Genomic DNA, 17,888 nt, shown 5'->3' with positions numbered 1-17,888 from the left:
CTAATAATCAAAAATTCACTTCCTCTTTCATATTACAAACTAAATCCTGTATTTTAAAAAGCTCATCTGTCTATCAGGATATTTACAACATTCTGTATTCATCCTAATGGCTGCTGGGCAGTTAGTTATCAAAGTGTTTGTAAAGTAGTAAAGAAATATCCATTTAATTTTGACCTTTAAAGAAAGGGGGAAATGCTTAAGTGGCAGACTGGATTGCAAAAAGGACAGAGAGCCTTTGTCCTTTGGATGAGCAGCTTGTGGAGGTCTTTGGTGAGCTGAATCAAATGTGCAGCAGACAGCAGTCTGGACTACACCAGGCAGATTGCTATGAGGGCTGTGAGAGGGCTGCAATTCATCTCTCCCTGGCTCCTTCTGGGGACAGACTGCTCCAAACTGAGACAAGGCTGTTTGGCTTAGCTGGGCTGCACTTCTGCAGTGAGGGGCAGAGTGTATTCAGTGAGGAGCTGCAAGGTATCAAGCTCTGAAAAAATGCAGAGTTGGGGCTGCTGCATTTACTTTCCAGAGCTCAGCCTAGGGGTCAAGAAAGATCACAAAGAGAGCCTATGTGAAGGGACATAGTGAGAAGTTATTGCCAGAATTGTTACTGCCTTCTTCCATTTCAAAGCATGAGACTTAATTTCCTCCTTACACCTCTGATACAGTTTTTCAGTGTTCAGGACTCTGTGGAGACTGCTGATATGTAAACAACTAATTAGATAAGGCTCCATTTACCCAAGAAAGCCACAGCCTTCTGAAGGCAATCTCACATGAGAGCAGAGACTGCATGAGTTGTATAATGCACTCCTGGCTTTTGAAAGAAAGCCAGGCCAAGCCCTGTATCACTTTGTTGACTGAAGGCATACTTTTCCAAAAAAAAAATCAAAGCTGAAGTTGGATTCCCGAGCCTGTGTTTGAGCTTCAGAAGTGCAGCTGGATTTTCAGCCTACCAATACTCTTGAAGTTAGTGTGTGTTCCAAGTATGCTGGAAATCAGAGGAGGGGTTATGTAGGAGCCAAGGTCTGGCACCATGGCCAATGCTCTTCAGTGTTTCAGAGGTATGCAGGAAGCCTTAGCTAAAAATCCCAGCCAAGACATGGGCAAGCATGGTGTTTTTCTTGCCTTCCCTAGTAAATGAAGGATTTTGGTGAAAACAGTCCTCAAACTTTCTTGTGACCTTGCTGCCCTGAGAATTGTCCACTGCTGGTGAATCACATATAGGGATTGGTCTCTGTTTCAGGCTTGCTTATGTTTCAGACTCAGCCCTGGGACTTCAGGCACAGAGGGTGGGAAAGGAGAGAGATGGGAAAGAATTAGCTAAAGTAAAGAATTAGAAGAAAACTCTGGCAGCTACCAAGCTAGATTTGCCATATATATCTCTGTCAGAGAAGGGATTAAAAAAATAAAAAACAACAAAAATCTACAAAATCAGACTTGAGAAAGCCTGTCTCCAATTATATGTCCTCTCTGTTGCCAGAAAACATTACAGTGAGTAAGAGGAGAAAATTGCCTACCCCTAAAAAGCTATTTCTTACTGAAAAAAGAAATGGCTCTGATCATTTTTGAGGATTGAAGGTTGACAAGTAAGCAGCAGTCTCTTTCTTAGATCTTTGAGACAGGTCTATGACACAGGAATGTCTGAAATCAAGGACAATTTCTGTCTCTGTCTCAGTCAAATGGTATTAGTCTCAAACAATGTCTGCCCAGAGAGGTTTTTAAAGGATCTGGAGGTGAAGAGTGTCCCAGACAACCTACAAAGATCACCTTTCAGAGAAGTTTTCAGAAAGAAGGGACATGCTTTGGTTTGCAGAAGGCCCAACAGCAAAGAGACGTCCTGTGCCTTCAGTACAAAAAAGGCTGTGCTGTCACAGCTCACCTGAATCAGCTGCCCAGAATCAGGGCTTATGGGTGAGAGCTTTATAGATGAGCAGATGAAGATCCTTCTGCTGACTCTCAATTTATTCTGGTTAAGAAGGTTATCTCTGTTAGATACACTCTTTTCTGTATAGGCACCAAACATTTACCCAACTATGATGCCTCCCATGCCTAGTGTACTGCATTGGCTCTTGGCACACTGCTTCTCATATCCCTTGAATATCTTCTACGTATTTTTTTAATTTACTTTATAATGCTATGCTACCGTAATGAGGATGTTTCCTGTTTTGTATCACTTATCATCTAGACAAAGAGTAAGGAAGTTAAAGGCCGAAGAAATGTAAACCAACTCTGTAATAGCAAAATAAAAATAAATTGTGTCTAGAGCTGGACACAGCTGGACTGCAAACTCTGCACTGGTAGCTGTCACAGGGGAATCTGTAGGGATCCCATACGTCCACTTGGTCAAGGTGGAAATACTGAAATATTGGTCTGCACCAAGAAGGTTGAATACTTGGTCTGCACCAAGAGGGCAGGTCCACCCTCCAGTGATCTGCAAAATGAAGTGTGTGCAATAGTTAAAATGGGCCAAGATCTGACAGTATGCTCTTCTTGACACTCCTCAGAAGAGCAGATGAGAATATCCATTGCTTGCTGCAGGTGGGATGCTGGACAGACGGTTTCACACCAGCGCTGCAACTGCGGCGTTCCCCTCCCGGCACAGAGGTTTGTGATGGGATGGGAGTGGATGGCCAAGGTGGTGCTAGCTTAGCACTAGCCCTGGGCCTGATGCAAGAGACAGATGGGCTGGGAGAATGAGCCATGTCATGGAGCACCAGTTTGGCAGCAATCACTGGAGCTTGATGAGTGCAGAGTTATCTTCTGGTGCTCACAGGAAGTGCTGCAATGACTGCCCTGGCAAAAGGTACCCTCTCCTTAGCAAGACATGAAACTTGGGGTAGACTTGGATCAGCAAAACACCAGTGGCTGCTGGCAAGTATCCTGTTAGCCCTTCTGAAAAGAGCTCATTGGGCACAAAGAGGATGTTTTTATCTGTCCTTTCAGCCCTTATCCTCCTCATTCAGTCTGCTAGAAAAGTTGACAAGCTGTTCAAATGGCCTTGGCAGCTCCGTGACACAGGTGACATTACTGGACTGAGACCAGCTAATTTTCAAATAGTCCAAGTAACCCTACTGTGCAAGAACTTCCAACTCCACCAGTACAGAAGCAGCTGATGGAGCCTGGTGTCACATTGTGTGGAAGTCTTACATCCAGCATGTTTGTCCAAACAGTGGATATGAGTTGCAACAAAATAAATTCTAACTAGACATTAAGGGGGAACAAAATCACCACAGGATGAACAAACACTAGACTGGGATCCAGTATATCCAGAGGGGCTGTAGAGTTTCCATCCTTGAAGATATTAAAAATCCAACAACATAAATGAGCAATGTGATCTAAGTTAAACTAGGTCTGAGCAGGGGATTGGCGCAGACAATCTCCCAAGGTTCATCCAACACAAATTATTGTCATTCTTCTATAATTTCTTGAAGACTCACAATAAAATTACCTAGGTCTAAAGTAAACAGCTTGGAGATATCAGGAGTTCCCTGCAAGAAAGCATGTCTTGAGAGTCACAGCACTGGAGGGCACTTATCCAGTCCAAAGGCACATGACAAGAAGGTCCTAGAAGGCTATTTTCTCCTGAAAGTTCAGAAGATTATGACACATAGAGTGAATTTTGGCACTTCTACATGAAACTTTTGCACAGACATGGCTGTTGTCAGAATCTATCCAGACAGGTTGCTCCCTATACAACACACGGGCAAATCAGAGCCTGCAAGATGCACCACAAGTGATGCCAAACCAGCATGGCAAGTATTATAGCAATGCATATAAAATTATATACAGGACTCACAGAATTACAGTTACTAAATGCTTAATTACAAAACACAGTGTGAACAGCCCCTAGATGATGAAATCCATTCCAGCAGATCTGTGCCAGGAGGCTGACTGGGACCTTGATCTGAGCTGTTAAGAGCAAATCACAACAGTGTTTTATTGCTCTCACCACCCTCAATGGATCCAGCTCAGCTGCTGAAATGATTGCAGTGCTCAAATGGTGAGAGAATTTTCTTTACTTCTGCACTTAAGGAGTATAAAAACCAAAATATGCTGTGTGCAATTGCCTTATTGCTACTGACATTGGATGTACTGGTCTACAGTGTAACCACCTATAAGAAGGCCTAAGTTAGGTGAAAAATAACTTTGCCAGATATATTCTGGCATAAAAATTCTATACTTCTATATGTGTCAATAAATCAGAGAGGGTGATTGTTTTATTGGTGCTGGCTGTCTAATATTTTAAAGCATTTATGCAAAAATGTAAAGACAGGTTGCAAGAGGGTAGTTATAAAGACTGTACAAGCCATGGAAATAATTGTGCTGCATTTTACATTTTATAGTAATGAGCAACAAGATATCAGAATGATAGAAAGGTCTCTCAAATTGCTTCTTGCCATTAGAGAATTATATTCCACATAATTTCTTGTACTAACCTTATACCATCATAGTATCTTTAAAAAGTGGTTAACATCTTCCATAATGTTGCTTTCCCTTTCCTTATCCCCTCTAAGTGAGGATTAGATTCACTGCCTACAGCTATGTCCAAAGGATCATTACTTCTGCTGTTTTACATTTTACATTTACATTAGAGAAGCCAGTGACCTACAACCAGGTCACCCAGTTGGGTTTGGAAGGACTCAGGGAAGCTGAAGGGAAATGCTTGGGCTTGGAGAGATGCAAGTGGAGCAAGTGGAGCCTGTGCAAGCTCCTGTGCTGTCTGCCACCCTGGGGCAGTGAACACCATGACTCCAATGCTGATGGCAGTACTATAGAGATGAAGAACTAGGTAAGACTAATTGGATGTTACCCATTTAAAGCTTCACATGAAGCACTTTCTTTTCACATTGAAAACAAGCACATGCTGAGTATAATATCTGTGGAGAAGTCTGATTTAACAGATAAATGCTTAAAAGCAGTTAAATATAAGACATGAGAGTAATGCTTTTATTGCTCTGAAACATAGTCCAAACTCTAAACCCTAATCGATTGCTTTGCAGAATGACATGCAAAGCCTCTCAAGTACATATCAAGCCAGCCTTGAAGGGAAGAAAAATGTAATGAAATTATGCTATTGAGGATGTGTGTGCGTATGCATGCCACAAAAGCCAGTGTTCTAGCACTCTGCATGGCACTTCAAGAACCCAGTTTCTTCAAGGCAATCCAAGAACACTATTCCAGATAAAATGTTGCACCACATTGCAATGTGGATTTTTATTGTAACAGCCTTCTGGAGCAGCAGAAGGTACTGAGATAATCTGCAGTACAGTTAAAATTACTCAATATCTATTAGAGCACTTTATTAGAGCCTTCCTTAAAGGAGTCTTCTGTTAAACATTTGAAATATAACGTATTGTCTTAGATAAATACGTAATACAAACTGGGAGTTACTAATGCATCATCAAAAATCTATTCCAGCAAGAGTGCTTACCTTATTAATTCGAACTAGCAATCCTGAAGACTCTGTTATTTTTATTATTTTAATTTAGTTCCAATTATAAACAAAAGTTTAAATATAGTTGCACCTAATTCATCCAGAGAGTGAAAGGGCCCACTTAACAAAGGACATTCTGCTTTCATTAAATGATTACAAAGAGAACTAGGAACTGATGATATTTTATTATATTGTTCCAAATCACAGGGGACTTGCATCAGATATCACCACAGCATTTAAGGAAACCAATTCTGGAACCCCAGTAAATGAATCCATAAATTACACTTTAATATCTCAAAGTGCTGCCTTCCTCAGATGGAATTTGTCACTCCCAGGATCAATATGGAGAGTACAAGGTTAGACAAGCTTTATGGAGAGCAATTCATGAGATTGCATCATTATACATATCAGCATGTCACGTTGCCAATGTATTCATATCCAAGTGAGCAGACATCCCATTCTTGGAGCGAGGTCTAACTGTAAAAATTTGCTACAGGTTACTCCTGTTTTTCAGAGGAAATAACAGAAATTAATTTTTTTAAAAAACTTGACAAATGTGTGGAGAAAAGCCACACCCATAAAAATTATTGAAGCACTAAACACTGTAGATTGGCTGTTGCGGTCTCAGTGCGGAAAAATCAAAATGAACACCCCTATTTAGCACCAACTTAGTGAACAAATATCTGTCTCTGGAGAATTTGACTAGGAAAATTGCCCTCCAGTAATTTCCAGATAACATCAGCAAATGAGCAGCTTATTTAAACCGCAGAGAGGGAAAGGATTTGTGCCATCCCTTTGTTTTACTACCCCAGCAGCAGGAGCAGATTGCCGTGAGGGATTTATTCATGGGGAGTATCAGGTTTGTGACAGGCTCTTGAGCTGGTGCTCAGGCACCTCAAAGGCTTCTGTGGGGTAGTGCCACGGTAGCTTTGATGAGGACACTGGAACCTGCTGCACTTGACACCGAAAGTCAGAGAGCTGAGAGCAAGGGAGACTTATATAGAAATGTAAGATTAATCCTATGCTGCACCTAGGAAGTGCCAGTACATACCCATGTGTCTGGCCCTGAAAAAAGAAGAGCAGCATTTTATTTTCCCCCTACAAGTAAAGGAAAGGAGAGTATTCTCCTCTCTCTCTCAGGTATGGAGAGGGAAAATGAAAAAAACCTTTGTTTACCCTATTATCATTTTGTAGTGGAATTCTTCCTGTCAGCAAGAGCCGTGGTCCAGCACGGAATCCTTTGTGGCTGCTGGGTATCCTTTGCTTGCATTGTAAGCATTTGGGAATTTTTACTGTGGACTGGACGTAGTCCGTGTCCTCCAGGATTCCCAGCATGAGTTGGGAGGTCCTGGTTGGAGGACACCTGACTCACACTGATAACAAGGAGCATCTTTCTGCCTGCCATTTCTCACTTTAGAGGGTCTCACATTGAGGCTGGCCCATTTTCTCCTCCAACTCATGCTCCTGGCTTATTTCTGGCTTGTTTTGGTTTGAGTTATTTGCAAGCAATGATTCAGTGCCTGCTTGCCTGAGGGCTCCCTGGCCAAGTTGAGGAGCAGGAGAGAATTGTAGGTTGCGGTCAGTTTATGGAATGGAGCAGCTAGGGGGGACCTTGTCCCCTGCCCCATACAGTGCAGGATTCTGCCACCACACTGTGCTGCACCAGGACTGCACTAACCCTCTTCCCTTGCTCTCCAAAGGGAGTGTGAATTAACAGGGCAGATGGCAACAGGCACTGCTGGGCATCGCCAATGAGCAAAAGCTGGCACTGTGCTCCCTCGTGGTATAAGGGCTGTAAGTTTCTATTCTTTGTCTGCATATACACCTGCAAAATTGTCAATTGGTGCCGGGTTTATTGCACAAAAAGCCTTGAGAAAAACTCACAAGTAGGTTTCCAGCAAGCAAATTTGTATACGCACTCTGCTACTTGCTCATCAAGAAAACATGCTCCTCTTCTTCAGCAGCTGACATTACACAAGCCTCAGCTGCTTCTTACTTTCTGAAGTAAAAAAATGGTGCAGCAGCTTTTTCTCCTTCTTTATTTTCTAGGCTATATTGCCAAGGAAGTGATGCTTACTTTACATAGTGCATTAAATGCAGTGATCTTGAAAAATTCAGGGTAAAAACAGTGGCCTGGTTGCTCTCATGGTAGAAACAGCTTGGACACAGCTTTTAGCCACAGGCTGGTCCTATCATGTGCTGCAGGCATTTATTCCTCACGTCATTGCTTCTCATCTGGCTCTGGAAATTGCATATAACTGACAGGAGAGGTAGGCTTTTTCGTCTTAAAGAGGAAAAAAAGCCCTACAGAGTCCCTTGTGGTTTTTCAACCTCTTTTAATGCTACCTGCACCTAGCATGAATCCAGTAATAAGACAGAGCATTAATCCTGTGATCAGCACAATTCACCACAGTATTCTTCTGTTTATTTTTGGAAACTGGTACTTTCCCACATGCACACCCTTTTCCTCTAAATCACAGCAAAATCTCTGCACATAAGAATCATATTTTAACTTGTTATCAGATCAGAAAAGAGAAATGCATCCCTGTGAAAAGGTGTAAGCACACAAGGGGGAAAAGAGAAAGCAGCAAACTCCCTGCCTTTGACAAAGTTAGCATGCAAAAAAGTAACATTTTAAGTGGTTTATTTTCTGATTCTCCTTCCCCATTTTGCTGAGAGGAGATTTTGTCTGAGTTACTCAGCTAAATAATTGAAGTAGTTAAAGCATCTCTACTTTTACTCTCATAGTTGCAATCTACATGTGATTATGAAGTAAAAGAAAAGGTTTTTGGTTTTGTTTTTCTGGGTCTGGATAGGAAGGAAAACTTTGATCTAAGACAATATTAAAGTTTCCAGAAAATAAAGTTTCACAGATTTAGGGAACAAAAAACTTACAGTGTGGATAACATTCTATATGTTGCAGACAGCAGTTCTCAGACAACAAAAAAATATGAATCCAGAATAGCACAAAACATGGGTTGCAATGAAGCAGATTCGCCTAGAGAAGCTATTCTGGGGACTGTGGAGTGTACACACTCAAACTTGGGGACAGGCAAGACCTCTGAAAGACAGCCTCTGGGAGACTAAATTTGGATACACAAAATTAGAGACCATTTTTGAAAGTGTAAGAGTGGGTGGAAAATTTTGTACTGTACATAAGGAACATGCCATTTTCACAGTCTTATAACAACTCATTCCTGAGCCCGTGTTTATTCAAATACCAAGTTTGGTCTGGATGAAATTATTTGACTAGTCAGAGTTCACAAAGTAAGGCAAACAGAAAACCCAAACACATATAGTTGCAGAATTATAACCTGGTATGTGGAAAAACAGTCACCTTGTGCTAGGCAAGCTCAAAAGGAGCTTCACCAAGAAATTATTTTAAAAGCAGTCACAGAGAAACAGACATTACATTTGCTTAGATGAAGCACCACTGTTTTTCCTTTGGGAACTCCGAGCTGCATGGGCATGATGGCTTTCCTCCTCCTGGAAGAGCAGCCTCTGAGATGCAGCTGCAGAGAGGCACCAGGTGATGCAGGCTGACAGCTCAGTCAGTGGGGAATGGTTTTAGCCACCTATGGGTTAGTCCCTGGCACCTGTGGTAGCCAGAACCCATATTGGCATTTCTGTCCTTCCCTCACAGACAGACATGTCCTGACTCAGACACATGAAATATTTTGGAGAGATGAATCGACTCCTAACTGTAGGCAAGTGACTGAGCTGATTACTAAGAAGACATTCTTCTACTGTGTGATACATTGTTCAACTGTATGGACCTGTGACAACTCACTCTCCTTTGCTGTTACCCAGCATCTCTCTGGCACTGTTATCCACCACCAGTTTCAGTTATTGACTTGCTTAATAAGGCACTTACTTTTTTTTTACTTTCTTATATCTCTCTTACTTTGGTTCCAGGTAGTAGTTCCAGGAACAATGTTGTATTCTCCATTTACATTTAATTTGCCTGTATTTCCCCCCTGCATAGTTTGTACAGAAACAATCTCTCAATTTCTCCCTCAGAGAGTTAATACTCAGGCTGTCTTCCATTTCTTTTGACCCCTGCTATAAAATTCATTTTGATGAATTATTTATCTCTGGAGCTCCCCAAAGAATTATCATTGGTGTCTTCTATAGTTTCTGCCTGTCACTGGCTACTACTGAATTACATCATCTGGACAGCAGCTGTCAGTAACCAAACCATGTTCCTCCTCCACCCTGGCTTTTTGCATCATCCAATGTACACAAACCAGCCTGCTCCTAGAGCAGGTTGCTTTACGAGCCTGGTCCTCGCCCATTTTGAATGCTAAAGTCAAGCTGATTTTTTTCCTATTAATCTTGGTGTAAAAGGCAGCGGGGGGGAAAAAAACAAAGATATTAAGTGGACAAATAATGTGAACATCAAAATCTATTCTAACCTTGGGCCAGAATTTATTGCACCTGGCTATGCTCATTGTCAAGTAGAAACACTTTTATTCTCCTACATTGATTTAATCTAAACACTATCTTTGGGAAGCAAATGAACCTGCAAGCTCCCTAAGCCCTCCTTGAAAAATAAAGCAAACTCTTGGGTGTGAATATTGACTTATTCAGCAGTGGGCCTTGGTTGCCATCTCCTCTGTCATTCATGAAGATAGACCAAATATTATCATGCTTTCCTGTCACCAGAGAAAGGGAATTCTTTTGGATTTAAGGTCCTTATTGTGACACCTCAGAGCAATTAGAAGCTTTAAAGAAGCCCTTTGAACGTGATTTCTAATCTATCCTGGCTAAACAGACAATAAAAATTTAGTAGGATTTGAGTTTTAGTCAGATAAAATCTCTCTGTACAGAAAATCCAAATGTAGATATGCTTCATTTGTTTAACTGATTTTTTTAGCAAATTTTCTGTGTACCTGAATATGAAAGAAAAATGTGACATTTTTGCAGTGTTTTTAGTTTCATGTTTAAACTGACTTCCTCTGACTTCTTTCATTTTAAATCTGTTTTTTCCTTTCACTTTTAATCTGTTTTCTTCATTCTCCAGGTTCCTGTGGCAAAAAAAAAAAAAAAAAAAAAAAAAAAAAAAAAAAAGAAGCAAGTGCTGAAAAGGAATGAAAACATTGTAAAGGAATTGTGCAGGAATAAAACCAAAAGAAAACCTAAGATTTAAAAATTCCTCTGCTTTTGATAATATTTCAAAATAAATATTCAAAATGTGCTTGAAATTTTTTTCCAACTTTAATCCAGTCATCCATAATATTGTCTTATTCTTCCATTCACTGCATACTCTTATTTTGTCCAGGAAAGTTTGTATTAAAGGAAAGAGCAGAAAAAAACCCAAGCAGAAGCCTTTCTGTTAAACAGTTTAAAGATGCCAGGCAGTGAACACCTACACTGAAGCTTCCTCCTGGTCATCAATGCATCTTTGCTTTTTTTAGAGAAATCCCTACATTTGATGAGATGAGCATAGTCCAGCACAGACAGCAGTAAGGGTCAATGCAATCTAAACATACCACCTGCAAAGACAAGCCTTCAAATCCTGTCTTAAACTCATTTGTGAATCCTACTCAAGCCTGAAACTTGGCACAGCCAACCCATCTCACCAGCTGCAACGCATTCATGAGTGACATGGGAGTGAGAATTGGCAGAGGCAGGGGCCAGCCCTTATGTGGCTTTCACGCGACCCATAACAGGAGCATGCATTGCAAAGTTCTGCCTCATTATCAGTTCCTCATAGGCACTAAACCCACCCCAGCAACCTTAAATACTTCCTGCTTTCCATGACTTCTTTCTTCTTATCATCTTCCTTCCCTGTGTCTTTAGAGTAGATGAGTGTACCTGTGCCCTCAGTGTAAGGTATTTCAATGCAAGATAGCCAGATATGGCTCAGCAAGTCCCACCACTTCGGACTCGATGTCTCTCCATGAAGCAACTCTCAATTAGATGTGTAGAAAAACAGGATTTTTAGGTCAAATAGTGCTATTTCATATCTTCAGGTAGCACTGAAGATTCTAAATGCTCTGAAAAACTTAGCACTATTGCTTCATGCCCTGCAAATTCAGTAATCTTGGAGTTAAACCTGCTTTCTTTTTGCAATCTGTCCCTTTTAAGTTCATAGGAATTGTTCTGTGGATTTGGTGTTTACAACATTCTTCTTTGTGAAACTAGAAACATATCTCAGTAAAAGTTAGAAAATTTAACTTGTAATAACAATTCTAGGATAGAACATTTGAGGAAAAACACTAGCTGAAGTCATGAGACTTGGCAACATAAGTTATTTTTATGGTGTAATGGCAAGACCTTGATGTACCAATGTCGATTAGAGCCAACTGCATCTGATACATATCTCTGAAAAATGAATGCTGAATATGATTATTTTTTTCCTTACAGTCACATAATTTCTAATGTTTTCCTAAAAGTTCCAGCTGCTCAAATTACATATACTCATGAGAATCATGAGGTTTCATTTCTTACAATAAGGTAATGGAAATCTAATTGAACAAAGCCAAGTAGATACACACCAGCCAAGAGAAATTTTACTGTAACTTGCATCTCATCATCTGTGCACAGCACAAGGAAGGAGAGGCAGGGGAGCAGCCAAATAACTGAAGAATGGCCTGAGTGGAGCTGCTGGTATGGCACAGAGAAGAAAAATCCTGGCATGCTCTGGGTGAAGTACAGCAGTGGAAAGGGAGGGGTGTTTTTCATACTGGGCATATCCCTGGTGGGACTACCAGCAGGATGCCAACCACAGCTCTAAGAGAGCTGAACTGAACTAGAACAGGTGCAGACATCTAGTAAGGCAAGCATGGGGATTTAGTTTTACTGATGAGACAAATATAGCTTAATAGCACTAGTCTAGTAAAGGAAAGGCTGAGGGGGATACAATTACACTTTATAAATATATGTCCAAATACCAGCATGGCAGAAGAATCACTCAAGCCCTAAGACAATGTTGGCACAGGAACAAATAGCATGAAAAAACATCATCAACTATTTTAAGCTAAAAGCATATTTCTAAACATCAGAGAAACAGTGTTTTATAGCAGTCTTTCAACAGAAGCAGTAGGTGCTAGTAAGCTAATTACTTTTGTAGTAAATGGTACATTGAGATAAAGGATTTTATCAAATTATATCTGCTGTGACAGTGGATGTCATTTAGGCCCTATGCTCCCAGAAAAGTTTTGCTTATCTTGTTTGGAAGATAGAAAAGAAATACACAAATGCAAATCTCTGAAAGCTGAGATCCATGAGGGAAATGAAATAGTACTCCACAGGTAATTGTGTGGAGTACTGTTTTTAATCTCCTAAATTTATGTGGCTTGTATCAGATTTTTCTATACATAGGGCACTCATGGCTCAAGCAGGTGATTATGCTTTGATACCAAAGTCCAGTGCAATAGAGAGTTGGATGAAATCACCAAGAAGAAGAAAAGTGATCCCTTGTTTATTACTTACTGTACTTTTTTGCAACCACCATGCTCCCTGTCTCTCCAATCTGCCCATCTGCAGACAGGGTAGCTCACAAGAATTTCCTCAGCTTTGTCCAAAAGAGGAATTTGTCTGCCCAGCAGATATCTCACAGATCTGCCTCAGCCAAAGTCCCCCTCAACAGACATAGATCCACCTTAGCCAAGGAAAAATCAAAACACTGGGAACAGAGAGTTCTGTATTGAACCTCTGCTGCAGCTGAGATGGATTGTGTGCCCAACACCTTCCTGGCTAGAATATCCCAGGTGCCTGTTATGCCATAATTTCTTCAGAGGAGAAAAAACCCCAAAACCCATTTGTATCTCCTCAAAGGAGATACAGCCATTTTTTTCTGTTTCTAATCTTGCCCACTCCAGAACTAGATGATTTTTGGCAATCAGATCAAGTGTCTTCTACCAGGTGAGGAAAGGCTTCTGCTTTGCATCCTTCAAAGGTAGAGACACACTTGCCTTCAGCTTCTTTCCACACAGAGTTTATTCAGGGGCCCTAACAGGTCTGCCAGCACCACACTCCCACATAATAAACCATCAATAACTGCATAGGTAAGTATTCTGCTAATGGCCTTTGGAATGAAAACCTGTAGCTCCTGTAGCCATTGGCCATAAAGATAATTTGTCTGAGTCACTATGAGGAAGGAGGAAAACTGAGGTGGCAAGGCATTTGCTTTGAGAAGGCACCAGTGTACTTTTATGTCAGCTCTGCTGCATTGATTTGCTGCAGGCAATTCTCATTCAACATACAAAGAGCCCAGGCAGGAGCTAACTCCTAATTATAAATCGTTTAGTCAAACAAAATATAGCTCCTAATCTACGTAGAGATCTTATTTCTTCTCAGAAGCTTTATATGGACAAAACATGGAAATGCTGTAGCAGGAGGAGGGAACGAGCTTTATTTAAAAGTGTCAAAAATGAAAGCTTCTGTATCTTGTTGTGGTGTAACTTAAAGTAACTTAGGTACTTGTCAAAGCTAATTAAGACAGGCCATCTGCAAACGCTTGTGATTTGAAGTATTCCCCCCTGTGCCAATGGAACAGTGTGTTACAGCTTCTTCACATCCCACCCTGACAGGTGCTAAGCTGCTCTGCCTGATGCTACCAGTCCCAGGGTAGGGAGAACTTCCCTCCTCCTCCTGCAGCATGAAAGCACTCACCTAAGCATCACACTTTGGCTCTGCTATGCACCACAGGACAGGGAAAATGTCCCTGTCTCCACACACTATTAGGGACAGGAGCACCCTAGAGGGAGCAGGGCCACTTCTTTCCAGGTGCACAGCTGGGCCACACTGGTGGGCTGCAGCACCCTGCCAAGTACCCTATGGCAGCAACTTCACCTTGGAAGCACCAGAACAGCTATTCACTGCCTTTGGCAAGAAATTTGCACACAGAGCTGTAGGCAGTGATGGGCTAGCTCAGGAGGAATGAGATCTGCTCATTCCCACTCCAACAGGACACAGATGGGTGCTGGCAGGACTGGAAGGTGTCTGTGGAGAAGCAGGTCCAGTGGGAAAGAACAGCTCACAGGACTGAAACCCAGGCAAGGAGTGCAGTCTCCTGTGCAGTGTGCATGGCCCTTGAGACATAAATGTTTAGTTTCTCCCTAGCAACACTGCTCAGTGGTTTTGTCTGTGAAGTGTTCTTCGTATCTTGAGGAAGTCAGAAGTGCTGGAGGAGTGCCAGCCTCCCAGGGTAGCCAAAAGCAAAGCCATCTGTGAGTAGTGTAGACAGGGCCATCAGTCAAGGGTTGTCCTGGGCAAAGCACTCTCTACACAGACCTTTGGTAAAGGCCATTTTATAAGTGTCACAGTTGGATGAGAGAAGTATTAGGATGCTTAGAAACCCTTTTTTAATTTCAGCTGTGGACTTTACAAACTCAGGATTTCTTTCTCAGCTGAAGTTTACAAACCCAAGTCTAAGTACATGGACTCTGGCTTTAACCACAAAGGAATTATTTCAATTGCCAAGCAGGGTAAGCTACAAAACAACTCTCTAATTGATGAAGGTCCACTTCAGAAATGTGACAGGACCACCTGTCATGGGGGTGACACCTGACTGCTGCTCACTGAGCACCCTCTGCCTCCAGCAGGAAGGCAGAGGTTCACTGTATGCATCCCCATGGTGAAATGAGTACAGCAGTGAGAAATGCCTTTGATGTGTGTGTAATGCAAAAACGCTGAACTTACTCCGAAACTTCAAAGACACAAAGGGAAAACAAAGATACATCTCCTTTTTTTTGTAAAGCGCTACAAAGAATGCCTGCAGAATTTTTGGGTTTGTTTTTCAAAGAGTCATATATGTGTACACATATGCATACCTATACATTGTATACACACACATTCCTTAATTTTGGGTCCTGTTTATCCATCAGGAGTTGATATTAGAGTAGATGTCTGTACCTAGATGGTTTGAGGAAAGCTTATTTGTAGTGTCTGCAAGAACCCACAGATGGGGTAAAAATAATTTTCAAATTTCACATTTAAAAATGTGAAATTTTTACTGCCGCATTGAAGCTGGAATAAAATTATTATTATTATGTCTTTATTCAGACCACTTTTATTAAATTAAAGAGATAGTCTTAAATTAATTAATATTATACTTGAAATCTGCTCAAAAGTGTTTATGAAACAAATGTCAATTGCTTTTCTGCATTTCTCTCCCATTCTGTGTTGAATCACAGTTTAACAGTTCACAGCAATGCTCTGCATTTAGACAAACGGATTTTGCATTTAGTCTTAAATGGATTTTGGATGCTACAATGTCTGGTCAGATGATCTCATCTCTGAATGAGAATCTTTGGATTTCCTTGTGTCCCTGTTAGTGATAAAATATTTCACTATTTGCATCTGCTCCAGACAATACATTTAGGTACCTAAGGTATGCATAGCTACATGCAGCTTGCAGATAACCAAACCACAGTCTGCGAAACAGAGGAAACAGTTCCTACTCTTTTAGCAGGAGCACTGTATTGGCACTTCCCATGGTGTTATGCAAAGCTTCCAGTACAAAAATTTCTCAACAAAACCTTCCCTAACTCCACCTCTATCCCTGATATTCTCAAAAAAAAAGATGTCATGACCTTCCACTGTAGTCTCATTTTCCCCCTTAAAGTGATGAACACAAGCCATTTCATTCTGCAGCACCTGGCATTTTCACCAAACTTCATGCAGAAATTAAACAAGATTAACAGCTGATGTGGATCCAACAGCTGGAGGTGAGCATGCTTGTCCTGTCTTAGGAGTTTGGTACTGAGCTAAACTTTCTGTTTATTGTTGGGGAAAAGCTAAAGAACCACTGTTTTTGCAGTATTCCCTATCCCAATGCGTTTGATAGTTGGCAAGACTCCACAACCAGAGGCTGGAAAGCACTTCTTACAAACAAACAAATGAACAAGCAAGCAAACAGCAGACAAAATCAAAGAGGGAAAATGACACAGTGAAACTCCAGTTCCAGGAGTGGCAGATTTCTACCAAGGAAACCAGTTCTACCAATGCCACTTTTACTATGATATAGCATATCTGATGGCTGAGATATTTCTAGCATCACGCACTCAAGAAAAAGACATGGAAACTTTTTCCTCTCAGGAACAATAAAATATAAGATTATGCTAGCAGCATAACAGCACTATAAATCACATTTTGAAAAGAAATTTATAATAATATTTATAAAGTTCTAGTTACAGAAAAGTTTCTTTAATGCTATCCTTTAATTATTAGCATAGAGTTTAAATGACAAGCTTTCAAAATAATGTTTTTCCACTGAATTAATAGTGTATCAATTGTTCAAGACATTGAGAAGCATTTAAGATTTCCCCATTCTCAACCTGATACTGCTGAAGTTCTTAAAACTCCACAGAACCCCGGAAGGATCTTGCTTACCCAAAACTTGTCCCTATTGTTCTTACCAGTGCCTTTTTTCCCTCCCCATACCAACTCCTGAGCATAGGCAGCCCTATACAGACACATTCCATAGTACCTTTTTCATTTCTTAAGTTTTGAGCAAGAGTAAAATTCCTGCTGGATCTTTCAATAAGCAGATTTTTAAAAACTGTCACGAGACAGCATTTTGAAGAGAAGCAACAGCATCTGTAAGTGAACAACACAGTACCTGATGATTATTACACTTCTTGCATTCTTTACCAAGTTTTCTGTAAAAACAAGAAATGCACAGCTGATATCCAAAGGGAAACATTTTTCACAAAAGGAAGCACTGTGGAGATAACAGCAACTACAGATTGTCATTCAGGGTGGTATTCCAAGGGTTCCATTTTAGGGAGAGATCTGAGCTCTTAAAGACTAGGAAGGAAGCACTGGCAGAGGGCAACACAAATTCCCCACCAGCTATTGGGAGCCTCAGCAAATGGCACAGGCCAAAAGCCAACTTCCAGACAAATGAAGTGAGATGGCCCTGACCCTTCTTCAAAAGAAAAAACAAAGGCGATAAAAGAGTGCAAGTTAGCAAGAGGATTAGATAGCTGGAGTTAGTTAGTTAAACTTTTTTCAACTAAAAAGTTTAACTAACTAAAATCAAAGAAAGGCCTTGGTCCTCAGAAGAATATAATCACAAATAGGCCACAAAGATGTAATTTTTGGCTCACTGCTCTTTGGGGCTGTAAACTGTATTTATCTATATTTAATATTGATGGGGTTTGTGCTCTAAAATCTCCTTACTATGCTGAATAGGAAACACTAAAAAAGTCCAATTAAAATCCCTTGATTTCAGCCTGGGCTCACCTGAACCAGAAAGCTTTTCAGAGAAACTGCTCTGGGTGCAGCTGCGCATGGACATTATCAAGCAAAGAATGTGGCCAATCACCTACAAGACAGCTCTGTACTAAATGGTGAAATTACTCTGGATGTATTCATGAACAGAACTTAGCTCAGTCTAGCCTTTTAAATATGTTTTCATTATCCTGGGACTTTACAAAGTCTGACAGGCTCTGAAAACTCAGTCTGACAAAGCCATTAGTGAAAAAAATCTGGGTTTTTTTGAAGCAAA

Source organism: Lonchura striata, chromosome 5, assembly GCF_046129695.1.
Source record: "Lonchura striata isolate bLonStr1 chromosome 5, bLonStr1.mat, whole genome shotgun sequence".
Taxonomy (NCBI): domain Eukaryota; kingdom Metazoa; phylum Chordata; class Aves; order Passeriformes; family Estrildidae; genus Lonchura; species Lonchura striata.
The sequence above is the reverse complement of the archived record's forward strand: the minus strand, read 5'-3'. Positions refer to the sequence as shown.